Source organism: Choloepus didactylus, chromosome 5, assembly GCF_015220235.1.
Source record: "Choloepus didactylus isolate mChoDid1 chromosome 5, mChoDid1.pri, whole genome shotgun sequence".
NCBI classification, from domain to species: domain Eukaryota; kingdom Metazoa; phylum Chordata; class Mammalia; order Pilosa; family Megalonychidae; genus Choloepus; species Choloepus didactylus.
The window spans coordinates 156361594-156375786 of record NC_051311.1 but is presented as its reverse complement, the minus strand read 5'-3'; the positions used below and the strand labels follow the sequence as shown (position 1 = coordinate 156375786).

Genomic DNA, 14193 nt, shown 5'->3' with positions numbered 1-14193 from the left:
TGCATGTAATTGCTCCTGGGATTTGTAAGACACCAACAAAGTTAAGAAATCTTAAAAATGCTTCATGTGGAGTCTAACCCCTTATTAGCCAGTAATGTTATAGCAGTTTATCCAAAATTAATCAGGAAATCCCCATTGATGCCTGCTGATTCCCTTAAGAATTCCTAGTGATATGTCTTTTGGGATAAAAATAAAAGAAAAAATTCACTTGTAAACTTCCTGATAACATGGTGATTCTATATAACTTGAACAAAGAATGTATTGACTTGCACTGTGTTATAGTAAAGAAGAAATTATTTTTTCTAACCTAAGTAACATTCCATTTTTCAGTTATTCGTTCCGTTTTACACAATATCACTCTTATGATTGCTTGTTGGCCTGAGATTGAACTAGAAGTTTCCTTAATCCTCTTCATATCTTTTTATACTGTGCTACCCCTTAAGTATGGATTTAAGCAAACTAAATCAAAAGTGCAACAATCAATACTTTTTCTTGCTGCAAATCTTTCTTTTCAGAGAGCACAAGTCATTAATCATTGGAGGAGAAAGAAAGGGTACTTATTTAAAGCACAGATTTTGGTCAGTCAGTATCAGAAGTAAATCCTAACTTCTCCACTTATTATCTGTGCAAATCACACAACTTTAGGGTCTCTATCAGTACGCATTTTTAAATTTTGCCTGAAATATGCCTTACCTCTAATGAATGTGTTAAAGACTAAGGTATATAAGTAAATGTCTTAATATAATGTCTGGTGTATAGTAAGGACTCAGTAACTTCCTGCCAGCTACTATGACTTCTATTGTTTTTTTTTTTTAATATATTAAACTACCAAACCTAAAATCAAAACTATTAGTAAATTATGCTAATTAGTTATCAGTCAGCTGAGTCCATAAAAATGAAATAAATTGTCAGTCAAGAGCTGTATAATCATCCAAGTTTTTATATGAATGGTAAAACATATTCTTAGATAGATGTAAATTTAGAACCAAAAATAGCAGGTGGTTAGAGGATTATAGAAGAAATAAAAGTGGTTAACATAAAATGGGAGAATCAATAGATACTATTTCATTCTTAAAATTGAATATTGAAAATAAATTAAATTATATAATTTAAATGCAGTATTCTATTTAAAGGAAAACAAATTGTGATCTCAAGCAAAAAATAGGTTTCCTAGCTAGCATTCAAAATAAAGCATACTTCTCTTAGTTTCCAGGATGCTCTGACAAATACTGCACAATGGGTTGGCTTAACATCAGGAATTTATTGACACACAGTTTCAGAGGCTAGAAAGTTTGCTTCCTACTGGATCAGTAGCGTTGTAGCTGAATGGCAATCCTTGGGTTTCTTGGGCTATCCTGTCACATAGTAATGTTCTTTCCTTTCTCTTCCTGTTTCCAAAGTCTCCAGCTTCCTCCTCCTCCCCCTGGCTTTTTCTTTAAAAGAACTTCAGTAGTAGGATTAAGACCCATCCTGACTCAGTTGGGCATGCCTTAAATAAAATAACTTCTGTAAGAGATCAGTCTACCCTCTGGACCCCAACTTGCAAAACACATTTGTTCCTTCACCACATCTCAAAAGCCTTAAGTCATTTCAGTTACAATGTTAAATACAAATTCTCATGAAAATCACTTATGGGTTTTGTTCCAAATCTTGTTCTGAGCTTCTGAAGGGCTTGGGTCAGCACAGTCCGAAGATGAAAGAACATGCTAGGCACAGAGTCAGGCTTGAGTTTTATTAGGACTTATGAACAGGAGATTTTTCCTGGTGGTGATGGTTCAGGAAGTCAGCATTTCACAAAGGCGGGAGTGCAAGGGGCAGAGTATAAGGGTTAGGACAAACACATTCCATAGGGCCTGAGAAGAGTTTCGGCAGGGTCTCATGACACACGGGTTTGGAGATTTGTTATCAACATTGATCAGGGGAGGGGAGTTTCAACGTTTTACAAGGTAAGTTTTATGATACATTTGTACATTCTTTCCTCCTTGAGGAGGTCTGTTGACCTTGAACTTCTGTCCGGGTCATATAGGTGGCTACCTGCAGTGACTTACTCTCAGTATGGATGGAGAGCCAGGCCCTGGGTGTCCACAGTAGTGTTCCATCCTGGGGCAAAATTCCTCTCTGTCTGTGGACCTGTGAAACCTAGAAAACAAGTTATCAGCTTCCAAACTCCTAATATGGGAAAGGCATAAGACAGATATTAGCATTTCAGAAGGGAGAAAGTGTAAGGAAAACAGAGGTCTCAGGTCTCAAGAAAGTTGGAAATCCAGCAGCAGGGAAAACTTAGATGTCAAGGTCTGAGAGTCATCTCTAGCCCTGTGCTTTGTCCTCTGGGCCAGCTGGACCAGTAGCCCCATCCTTTCCATGCACTTGCACAACATCCATGCTCCTCCCAGATGGTGGTGCCTCTCTGAGCACTGAAGGGGCATTGGGGTGGCTGCCAAACTCTCCCTGAACATGGGGGCATATACTGCATCTCTCTGAGTTGGGGTGGTGGCCAAACTCTCCCAGAACATCAAAGCATGATGCCCAGCCCCTCCAAGTGCCTGGGTAGAAATCCTGCCCCTTCTCCCCCAGTGTTGGGGCTCACCCTTGAAGTCATTATTCTTTTTAATTCATCCCTTCTCTATCCCATCAGCCCAGGATGGCAGTGATTCCATTCACAGAAATTTCACAAAACCCTTGTCTGCTTTGCATGCAGTTTAAGGGGGTCCAGACCGTCAGACAAAAGGACTTTCCACCGATCCTTCCTGGATAACTACATTTCCAGTGCAGACTTCCTCTCAAATGGCTGAACAGAGCTGTGTTCAACTACACCCTCCTTAGCAAACGGTTTTTCACTTAAAGCCTCACATGGAGCCCTGTTCTCTGGGGACTCACTCCTGGAAGCTCAGGGAGGTCCTTGACTGAGCTGCTTCTCATCCTAGTCTCAGAGCACACAGTCTAGATAGGCTGTTAATTTTCTAAGTCATCAATTTCTGGTTTCTCTGTGCTTTATCTATTTCCTCTTGCATTTCACTATAAGCCGCAAGGAGAAACCAGGCAGCACATTCCACACTTAACTTGGAATTCTCCTCAGCTAAATATCCAACTTTATTGCTCACAAGATTCACTTTTAATCCAATGCTAGGACATAATTCAGTCAATTTCTCTGTCACTTTATAACAAAGATCACTCTTCCTCTGGTATACAATAACACATTTATCATTTTCTTCGAAAGCATCACCAGAAGGACCTTAAACGCCCACATTTCTACCAAGAGTCTCTTCAAAGCAATCTAGGAATTTTTTCTGTCAAACACCTCACAGTTCTTCTATCCTCTATCCATTACCCAATTCTCAACCATTTTCATACTTTTAAGTATTTGTAATAGCAGCACCTGATTCTCAGTACCAAAAGCTATCTTAGATTCCAGGCTGCTATGAGAAATACCACACAGTGGCTTAAGTAGTGGTTATTTATTATCTTGTTGTTTTGGAACCTGGACGGCTTGCTTCCTCCTGAGGCCGGTAATGCTCTGGCCAGCCAAGAGTCTCTGGGTTCCTGTCAGATGGCCGAGTCCTCTTCTTTCCCTTCTGACTTCAAGCTTCCTGAGCCTCCCTGTGGCTTTCTCTCTACAAAATCCTGAATAATAGGATTAAGATCCATCCTGATTCACTTGGCCACACCATAACTAAAAGAAGATCTTCAAGAGACCCTTTTTACAATGGGTTCACACCCACAGGAATGTGGGTTAAAATTAAGGACATGTTCCCCCCACCCCTGGGGTACATAATTCAATCTGCTGCACATCTTATATCAAGGAAGCAAAAAATGTATGTAACTTAAAAATGAAATAACAAAATGAAACAAAGCATAGTGTACTAATTATTGATATCAGAGAAATTGTCTTTTAATATATTCAAATAAAAGGTAATGCTGTTAACTTGAGAAAGGAAACAAGACTACAAAAGAGCCCAGCATGAGCCACTTCCAAAATGTTAGAGTAATAGCCTTCAAAACTCCACTGCTCCACAAAAGCAATAAAAACACCAGCAAAATCTTGTTAACATCAACTTTTCAAAGTACTTGAAATTAACCAACAGCCTGCACCAAACTGAGAAGTGTTTATTCAAGAAAAAAAATGGCTGAATCTCAGTCAGAAAAGTAAGTTTTGTGGCATTTGAACTTGCCTTGTTCTCTTTCATCTTTCCCCAGTTCCATGGCAGCCATGAAAACCAACAGCCTTATACTCAGAGTAACTGAAGAAGGCAACAGCCTAGCAAACATTGGAGGGAGTGGAATGGGGTGAGTGCATCCAAAAGTCCCATTCCCAGAGACTTGTCACTAGTTCTCCTGTCTGGCAAAATCTCCCATTCTCAGTGATAGCTTTCATTAGAACAGATTCTGAGCTTGCTTTTTTTTTTTTTGTGAATGGCTTTTACCTGAAGGTATTTGTTAAAATAAATTCACAACATTGTTTCATATTACAGATCCCTGGGGGTAATGGTAAAATTGGGGTAAACAAGGAGGTAAAGAAAAAACTTAAAAGGAAAAGCTGGAGAATGAGATTCCATAGTTGGGTTTTGAAAAGCTTTGAAATATTCCCGGGAATACAGAAGGCTGTGTGGTCTCACCTCTAGCTGACCTTGAGTATCAGTGTAAACAGGAAGTGAAATGCAAGGCAGGGTTGTACATTCGTGCAAGATCATTGAAAATATGCCCCAACACACAAACAGAGTCTCTTGAAAAAGGGTGAGGGACTGTTTGGTTTAAGGCATTTAAGGATCTCTCTGTCCAATCTTTGGCTGACTAATAAATTAACCAAGCAGAAAGACTTTAGTGTCCATACACAACAAATAATACAAACTTATCATAATTACTTCAGTAAATCTACTAAACAAACAACAGAAACAATAACAATAGCAATACAACTAACTAATAATGAATGCTTGTCATTGCAATAACAGATGAATGGGAAATAAAAGGTATATGAAATTGGAAAGGAAGAAATAAATCAGAATTGTTTTCAGACAACATGATTATCTATGCAGAAAAACTGAACAAATGACAGCAATAACAAACTCCTAGAACTAATAAGTGTGTTTAGCAAGTTTGTAGGATGTAAGATAAATATGCAAAAGTTGATTGCTTTCCTATATACCAGTAATGAAAAAATTGAATTTGAAATTAAAAAGCAATACCATAACAATGGCACATAGTTTTTAAAAAATTTGTTAATAATATATATTTACTGCTTTATATTTTGTTTCAACAGTAAATTCAGTGCAGGGGAAGACTGTAAATGGGGTGCTTGAGAGAATAATGGTGTGTTTTGATGGCTGGGAATAAAGTGGGTTATCCATCCAGATACCCCTTCAGGAAGAACTTTTATGCAGCTCCTAGGAGTGCTGTCATCCCTTTGGAGACCACCTCAGCAGAAAGATGCCTTTCTGAAGGCCATGCCCTTTTCCAGGGTGATCTGTATGCTACGACTGATGGAGGTAGGTTATATAAAGGTCTGATCTTCTTGACCCAATACTAGTTACTACAGTCCAGATAAGATGAATCAACAAGGGTATATACCTGAGTCTATGGAGAAAAGAAAAGCTAGCATCCCACAATTAAACTGAGAAATTCATAGGAGGATTTCTAATTTTTGTTTTGAAAATACATTTTCTTGAATTTGAAGTGGGAAAAATCTAGATTCTGTTGATTGTGAACCGGAAGTGGCAGGAATTACAGGTGGAAGTTTCTCAAATACAAACATAAGACTGAGGTGGGAAAAAGTGAATGGGAAAAAGAGAGGCTCCGTCCTTGCAGAGGGAAAGGGTTAAAGTTGGAATGAGAATAAATATGTAATTTAGAGGAAGTAAAGGGCTGGCTGAGGTAGGAAGTTTCCCCACCAGACTAGATGTTGGAGCAACAGTTGTTTCCTTTACTAAACCTCAGATTACTCACTCATTCAGAACTCAGATACTTGCCTCCACAAAACTACTTTAGGAAATAACCTAGTACTTCAAGTGAGTGGAACTCAAAATTAAGGCATAAAAAGTGAGTCACGTTTGACCACAAAGCTTATTGAATGTTTAAATTTATGATATTTCATGAAACGGCAACTGTGTTCCAGATAAAATGACAACTTTTATTTTCCCAGAATCACTGGTTATATTTTATAAAAAAAGATGTCACTTGCTCATCCATTTAAAAAGTCTCCTAATAATTTTCCTCAATGTTAGGAGGCATGAAGTGTAAATTCTGATTAATAGCTGTTCATTAGATTCCATCTAATAATGAATGCAAAGTGCATTTATCTTCTGGTGCCATACTAATTTTAGTACCACTTAGCTATTTTATTCTGCAAGATTAGGAATAACTTTTATGGTCTCCCCATAGTATTCTAAAAGTATATGTTGTGAGTGGAAGTATAAAATATTTCACAAAAAGGAATTTTTTGATGGTGTTTTTAACCTTCTCTTGTACATTGTGACATGATGAATACAATATCCTTCCACACTAATGATTAACTGCTGTAATTCTATTAAAAATTGTCATTTATTCCAAATATATAAATTAACTTTAAAAGAAAGTACCCACTAATTCCTTTTATTTTCATGGTTAGTTCTTAAGGTAAAATTCATTGAAAAATGGAATATCAGGTTTGAAAAATAAATTAAACTGTATATAACTGAATATTCAATTCTCTTTCCAAATATCCTCCAAAAGCGGTTAATCAAATTGTGCTTAAACATTATTAATTACTGAAAACTCACAACACCCTGATTGTTAGAAAAAATATACTTTTAATGCTCTTTGGCCAACAAAATTATGGCTATCATATTATTAAGGAAATTGTAGTATTTAAATATGTTTCTATTATTTTCATATGCTAATGGCTTTGGGCATGTATGAAATTTTGGAGCCACATTCTTTCTTGCTGATTGTTACTGTATTTAATGATATTTACTCTTCCATAATGCATATTTGAAGTTGATCTACCATATACAGCTCTGCAGTTATCATTTTATTTTGATAGGAATGCTACATGTTTCTTTTTTCTTTTCTTCTTGATCTTTTAAAAGGAATTCCTTGGTAATAATTTATGAATAAGATATTTGCCTAAAACATATGTATTCCTCCAAGTGTAAAATATCAGATACTGTTTTTTATATTTTCTACCTGATTATTGAAATAGTTTCATTGTATCATTTGTAATAAGGGCCTCAGTTTAAACCAAAGCTGTGGTCACTGGAATTATTAAGGCCTGTGGGTCTAGGAAAGTTGGGAGCACAGGCTGAGAAGTTTGGCCTGAATCTCCTTTCATGAGTGGCCAAAGAGCCTCATGGGAAAGAGCCAGCACCCAGCAAGAGGCACGGTTTACATACAGCTGTTTATCTGAAGGTCAAGTGGAAGAGGGGTCAGATTTTTCTGAGCACAGTATCAAATGTTAATTGAGATTATCTTGTGATATAGTCACATGAATTCATGCCTGAGGCACAGTGACATATCTGAAATAAAATTCAGGTGAAAATTAAAGAATAGTTGACTGTAATTTTCATAGTCCTTTGGTGCAATGGAATAACCTTATCTGTTTAGTTCACTGCTTTTGCCCAGAGCCTAAAACAGAGCTGGTGAATGCTTAATAAACATAGGTTAAAATTAATAAATTATTCATTTAATTCATTATTTGGAAGATTTCTTAATGCATTGGGGAAAAAACAAAGACACTTACCATGAGCATACAATAGTAATTTCCATCATAAGGTATGGTGGTCAGGGGTGTTAGGAGCTGGGCTGGCGCCTTCGGTGAGCATCAAAAGCAGAGGTGTTGTCCTTAGTTGTGGCCACAAGCGTTGCCTTCACTGGACTTCGGGAACTTTGCTGCCCCTTTTGATGGTGACAGTAATCAGTAATAGCACTACAATTAATATAATCCCAAAGAAGCAGAGGGGTTGATTCAATGGATCAAGCCAAGAGAAAGATTTCAAGAAACTTCCCAGAATTTCCAGAATTGCTGGGGAATCCGCAGTAGATTATAGAGGTCTAGCAAAAGAAAGCTCCATTTTCTACTATATTTCTCTGTTTTTATTCTCAAAATAAAGTTATAGCAGAGGGAACATAGGGTTAATCCCACTGGTTATCTTCCTCATGTTCTAATAGTTGATTGCTCCAAATATTTACCAGTTGAATATTTATGATCACTCCCTAAAGCCTCCTAGTCCTTTCAATCTGTCCATGTCTTATTCATTTTTTCCTGCTTATTCAATATGTTTCACAACTTTATCTTCTATCACAAGTTTTCTTTAAGTTTATCTTCTGCATTACGGATTTGACTTTATTATTTTGCTGCATTCAATTTATTTAAACCAATCATGTAGGAATCTATGGCTGATTCAATTTTGTTGAAATATGGGAAACCACAAACAGTTGAAACTTTATATATAGCCCTTAAAAAATTGTTGGTCTTTTTGATGTTACAATCTTTACTTAAATTCAGATCAATCAATGTGAATGAATATTAAACAATGGTTCTTTGTTTTATTTCTTATTCAAACAATCTATGGTAGTTTTTTTCCCTGTTTTTTTTAAGCTGAATTAATCTGCCCAGAGTAATTTTTGTGTTTTAGTTAGCATGAAATAAACATAATTAATCATTGATATAATAAAAAATATGCTTACAAATTCCAGACTGGTGTATTTACCTCTTAAACTCCTTCATTGCAGTCATCACATTATGTTACTTTTGGATTTTTCTCACATATGTTTTCTTTTCTTACTTTAACAATCAATTTTATTTAGAAGTAATTTATACATAGTTAAATGCACACATTTTAACTGAAGGATTCTGATGAATGCATAAAACCATATAACCATCACCGCAATCAATCAATAGAACATTTTCATCACCACAAATTGCCACTTTGCATTCACATGGACTTACATTTTAAGAACATTTAAGAAACTTATAGGTTTTCCCCAACATGAACAAATCTTTGCCGCTTTGCATTAAATCTATTCCTTAACACTTGAATGCAGACAATGATGTCTCTGCATTTTTCACTATATATTAGTTTGTTTTTTTTTTCTGTACTAGAATTCTATATACATGAAATCATACAGCGTGTAGTCTTGTGTGGCTAGCTCCTTTCTCTCAAGATAAGACTTTTTGTGACTCATCCAGAACTCTTTATTCATAGCATTAGTACAAATTAGTTGTTTGATATTCATTTGCCTTACTTTTTGAATAACATTTGCTTCCTCAGTAAGGCAATAAACTTCATGAGGCGTGAAGAATTGAACAAACACAGTATCTAACTTTTTGTATCAATCTTTCTTCACTCAACACAAACTTTTGAAGGTACATTTCATTATCTTTTTGCTTTTAGATTCTTTAGGCTTAATTTGCTCTCTTCACTAGTGAAGGGGTAAAGTCATTCATTTTAAGCCTTTCTCTTTTTCTAATGCAAGCATTCAAATGTATACATTTTCCCTCTTAGCACTGCTTTAAACCTCATCACTTTCAATGTTTAATAATTTTCACTGTAATATTTACTTACTCATGGATTATTTATTAACATATAGTTTAATTTTCAAATATATTAGAATTTTATAGTTATTTGAATTGATTTCACCTTTAATTCCATTTGTGCAGAGAGACCACACTATAATATTTCAAATCTTTCACATTTATGAAGATGTTTTTTATGACCCAGGCTATGATAAATATGCAAATTCTATAATTATTGAGTATATTGTTCTGTAATTGTCAATATGTTTTATTAGTAGATTATGTTATTCAAAGGTTCTATATCCTTACTAATATTGTCTATTTGTCCTATCAACTATTGAGAGAGGAATATTAAAATCTTCAACTATGATTGAAGATTTGTCTATTTCTCCTTTTTTGTCAAGTTTTGCCTCCTTTTGACACTCTTTTTTAGGCACATATCTTTTTCTTCATGAGTTGAACTTTTATCTTCCATCTTTCTCTCTCTTGATTTCTGCCTTAAAATCTACTTGCTCATCTTAATATAGTCACATCAGCTTCCCTATCCCTACAATTTGCATAGAATATTATACTCTAACATTTTACTTTCAATCTTATCTGTGTCTTTATATTTAAAATGCAGCCTATTGTTGGGTTTAATATTCTTATCACTTCTGACAATCTTTGCACAGTGATTGGTGTGTTTAGTTCATTATCTTTAATGAAATTATTGACATAGTTGATTTTAAGTACACTCTGCCATTATACTATTTGTGTTCTATTTATCCCAATTTTTACTTCCATTTCTACATTCTTGCTTTAGTAAGCTGAACAATGCCTCCTCCCCCACCAAAAAAAAATATACTTACATACGTTTAGTTCCTAATTCCTGGAACCTGTGAACCTTACCTTACATGGCAAAAGGAATTTTGCATTTGAGATTAAGTTCAGAATCTTGATATGTAGAGATAATCTGGGTTATCCAGTGAGCCCAATATAATCACAAGAATTCTTATAAAAGGGATGCAGAAGGATTGGAGGGAAAAGGCTCTGGGGTGATGAAAACAGACACTGGAGTGATGCAGCCAGGACCCAAGGAATGCTGCCTGCAGCCTCCAGAGGCTGGAAAAGGACAGAAAGGAATTCCCCTGGAATCTGCAGAAGGAACCAGTGTCATTAACATCTGGATTTTATCCACTTAAGACTCATTTTGACCAGCCTCAATATCTTGTCTGTTTTTATTACATTGAGGCTGATCTTAATGTTATGGGAATGCTCAGGCGTGACTACAGTTCATTTATTTTCTTTTGCTATGGTAGGAGTATATTAGAAGGAATGAAGTTATTTCAGGATATTTGTTTTTCCCATTGCTTTGCTTTGTTTGTATTTGATAAAAAAGTAATTTTTTAAAAAAGAGACTTATTTTGGTCTACTAACCTCCAGAATTATAGGAGAATAAATTTGTGTTGTATTATGCTGCTTTGTGTATGGTAATTTGTTACAGCTGTGTATTAGTCAGCATTCTGTGGGGAAACAGAACCAATAGGAGGTATCTGTAAATATGAGATTTATAATACTGTCTCACACAACTGTGGGGATGCAGAAGTCCATATCCCATAGAGCAGGCTGCATGAGTCTGAATTCCGCAGGGCCAGCAGCGAGCTGGAAACTGTGGTGAAGGTGTTCGATGAACTCCCCAGGAGAGGCTGGCTGGCTGGAGAAGTGCAAGTTCTCTCTTCTCCCTTAAAAGTCTCCAACTGATTGGATTCTCTCATTGTGAAAGACACTCCCTTAGTTGATAATAGATGTAATCAGCCACAGATGCAATCAATTGATTGATGATTTAATAAACCAACCTTCTGGTTTCCTAACCAGCCATGAAATGCCCTTGCAGTAATGGTTAGGCCGATGTTTGCTTGACCAAACAACTGGGCACCACATCACCTGGCCAAGTTGGCACATGAACCTAACATCACAAGCAGCAACAGAAACTAACACACTTGCCCTCCATTTTCGGTTTATTGAACATTTTTTTGTATTCCAATTTAATTAATTCCCCAAGTTTTAGTTATAACTTCTCTTTATTTTTGTAGTGTTGCTCTGGTGATTAAAATGGTTTTTCTTAACTTATATTTTCTTACAGTTAATAGTCTATCACTTCGCTCTTTCTGGGATAAGATGACACCGTCCACGCTACTCCTGGCTGTCCGAGGATCAGAAGGACCCTACGTGGTGAATGGCCCCCCACATTTTACAGAAAGCACAGTGTTCCCAAGGGAGTCTGCGAAAAATTGCAAGATCTATACCTTCAGTTAGGATGGGACCTTGTTTACCTGGGGCAGCGGAGAAAAAGTAAATATTATCAATGTCACTAACAAGGGACTACTGCACTCCTTCGACCTCCCAAGGGCAGTTTGTCTTGAGTTCTCACCCAAAAGCCCTGTCCTGGCAGCGTGGCAGCCTTATGCTACCTCTAAAGATGGCACAGCTGGGATACCCAGCCTACAACTTTATGATGTGAAAAATGGAACATGTTTGAAATCCTTCATCCAGAAAAAAATGCAAAATTGGTGTCCATCCTGGTCAGAAGATGAAACTATTTGTGCCAGAAATGTTAACAATGCAGTTCACTTCTTTGAAAACAACAATTGTAGTACGATGGCAAATAAACTGCATTTACAAAAAATTGATGATTTTGTGTTATCACCTGGACCCCAACCATACAAGGTGGCTGTTTATGTTCCAGGAAGTAAAGGTGCACCTTCATTTGTTGGATTATATCAGTACCCCAATTTTGGTGGACCTCATGCAGCTTTAGCCAACAGAAGTTTCTTTAAGGCTGATAAGGTTGCAATGCTATGGAAGAAAAAAGCTACTGCAGTGTTGGTAATAGCTGGTACAGATGTTGACAAGACAGGTGCTTCCTACCATGGGGAACCAACGCTGCACTGCACTGCAACAAATGGAGAAAGTGCTGTAGTACAATAACCAAAAAATGGCCCCATCTATGATGTAGTTTGGAACTTTAGTTCCACTGAATTTTGTGCTGTTTGTGGTTTTATGCCTGCCAAAGTGACAGTTTTCAACTCGAAATGTGATCCTGTGTTTGATTTTGGAACTGGTGCTCGTAATGCAGCCTTCTATAGCCCTCATGGACATATATTAGTACTAGCTGGATTTGGAAATCTGAAGGGACAAATGGAAGTGTGGGATGTTAAAAACTACAAACTTATTTCTAAACCAGTGGCCTCTGATTCTACATATGCTGCTTGGTACCCAGATGGTGAGCATATTTTGATTGTCATGTGTGCTCCTAGGTTATGAGTCAATAATGGGTACAAAATTTGGCATTATACTGGCTCTGTCTTGCACAAATATGACGTGCCATCAAATGCAGAAATTTGGCAGGTTTCTTGGCAGCCATTTTTGGATGGAATATTTCCAGCAAAAACAATAACTTACCAAGCAGTTCCAAGTGAAGTACCCAGTGAGGAACCTCAAGTTACAACAGCTTATAGACCCCCAGCTTTAAGAAATAAGCCAGTCACCAATTCCAGACTGCATGAGGATGAACCACCTCAGAATATGAAGCCACAACCAGGAAATGATAAGCCACTATCAAAAACAGCCCTTAAAAATCAAAGGAACATGAAGCCAAGAAAGCTGCAAAGCAGGAGGCAAGAAATGACAATCCAAATTTGGCACCTACTCCTGCCCCGCAGAGCATAGCACAAAATACAGTCTCTCAGTCAGCTTCTGGGGACCCTGAGATAGACAAAAAAAATCAAGAACCTAAAGGAGAAACTGAAAGCAATTGAACAATTGAAAGAACAAGCAGCAACTGTAAACAGTTAGAAAAAAATCAGCTGGAGACAATTCAGAAAGAGAAAGCCCTTCTGCAAGAGTTGGAAGAATTGGAATCGGATATTTAAGGATTCACAGAAAACAAGTTGGTTACTAAAAATCATTGCAAACACATCTTATTTTAAACCCACTGGTGTACATGGAATATCCATATACTCAAATGTTCACCTATGATTTTAACCATTTATCCAAGACTCTGCATATGTGTGAAAATATTTAATAATGTCTGTTAAATTGAATTCTTCTGTTAATACATGATTTAGAAAAGAGACCCATGAATTTTTTAGCTAAGCTTGACATATTGAAACATAAATGTCATTCTTTTTTAGTGGGGAGCAGTATTTACCATATAAATGAATAAAGACATTTTAAATATAAAAATAAATTCTATCATTTCATATAAAAGAAGCTAACAATAGTATAATTCTATCTACCTCCCATTTTGTGCTATTTTTATATGTTTTGTATTTACATCTACTATGCATCCCATAGTGTTATAATTATTGCCATAAACCATCAATTGTATTAAAAAATAAAGAGACTAAAACAAGCCTTTTACATTTACCAACATATTTCCCATTTCAGGTGTTCTTTATTCCTTTAGATCCAAGTCTTACAAGGTATCATGTTCATTCTGTCTGAAAAACTTCCTTTAGTAGTGATTGTAATTCAGATAATGGATTTTCACAGTGTTGATTTACCTAAATTGTTTATTTCACCCTTGATTTTAAATGATTTTCATTGGGTAAAGAATTATGAATTGGTAATTATTTTTCTTTTGTTTAGAGATATCACTACATTGTCTCCTTGTCTCCACTGTCTCTGAATAGAATTCACCTGCCATTCATACTGCTGACCCCTTAAAT

The 14193-nt window shown here is 36.3% G+C and overlaps 1 pseudogene; it reads left to right on the top strand.

Moving 5' to 3' along the window:
* Positions 1 to 11641: 11641 nt before the first annotated feature.
* LOC119535085 lies at positions 11642 to 13395 on the top strand (annotated as a pseudogene).
* The last annotated feature ends 798 nt before the right edge of the window (positions 13396 to 14193 follow it).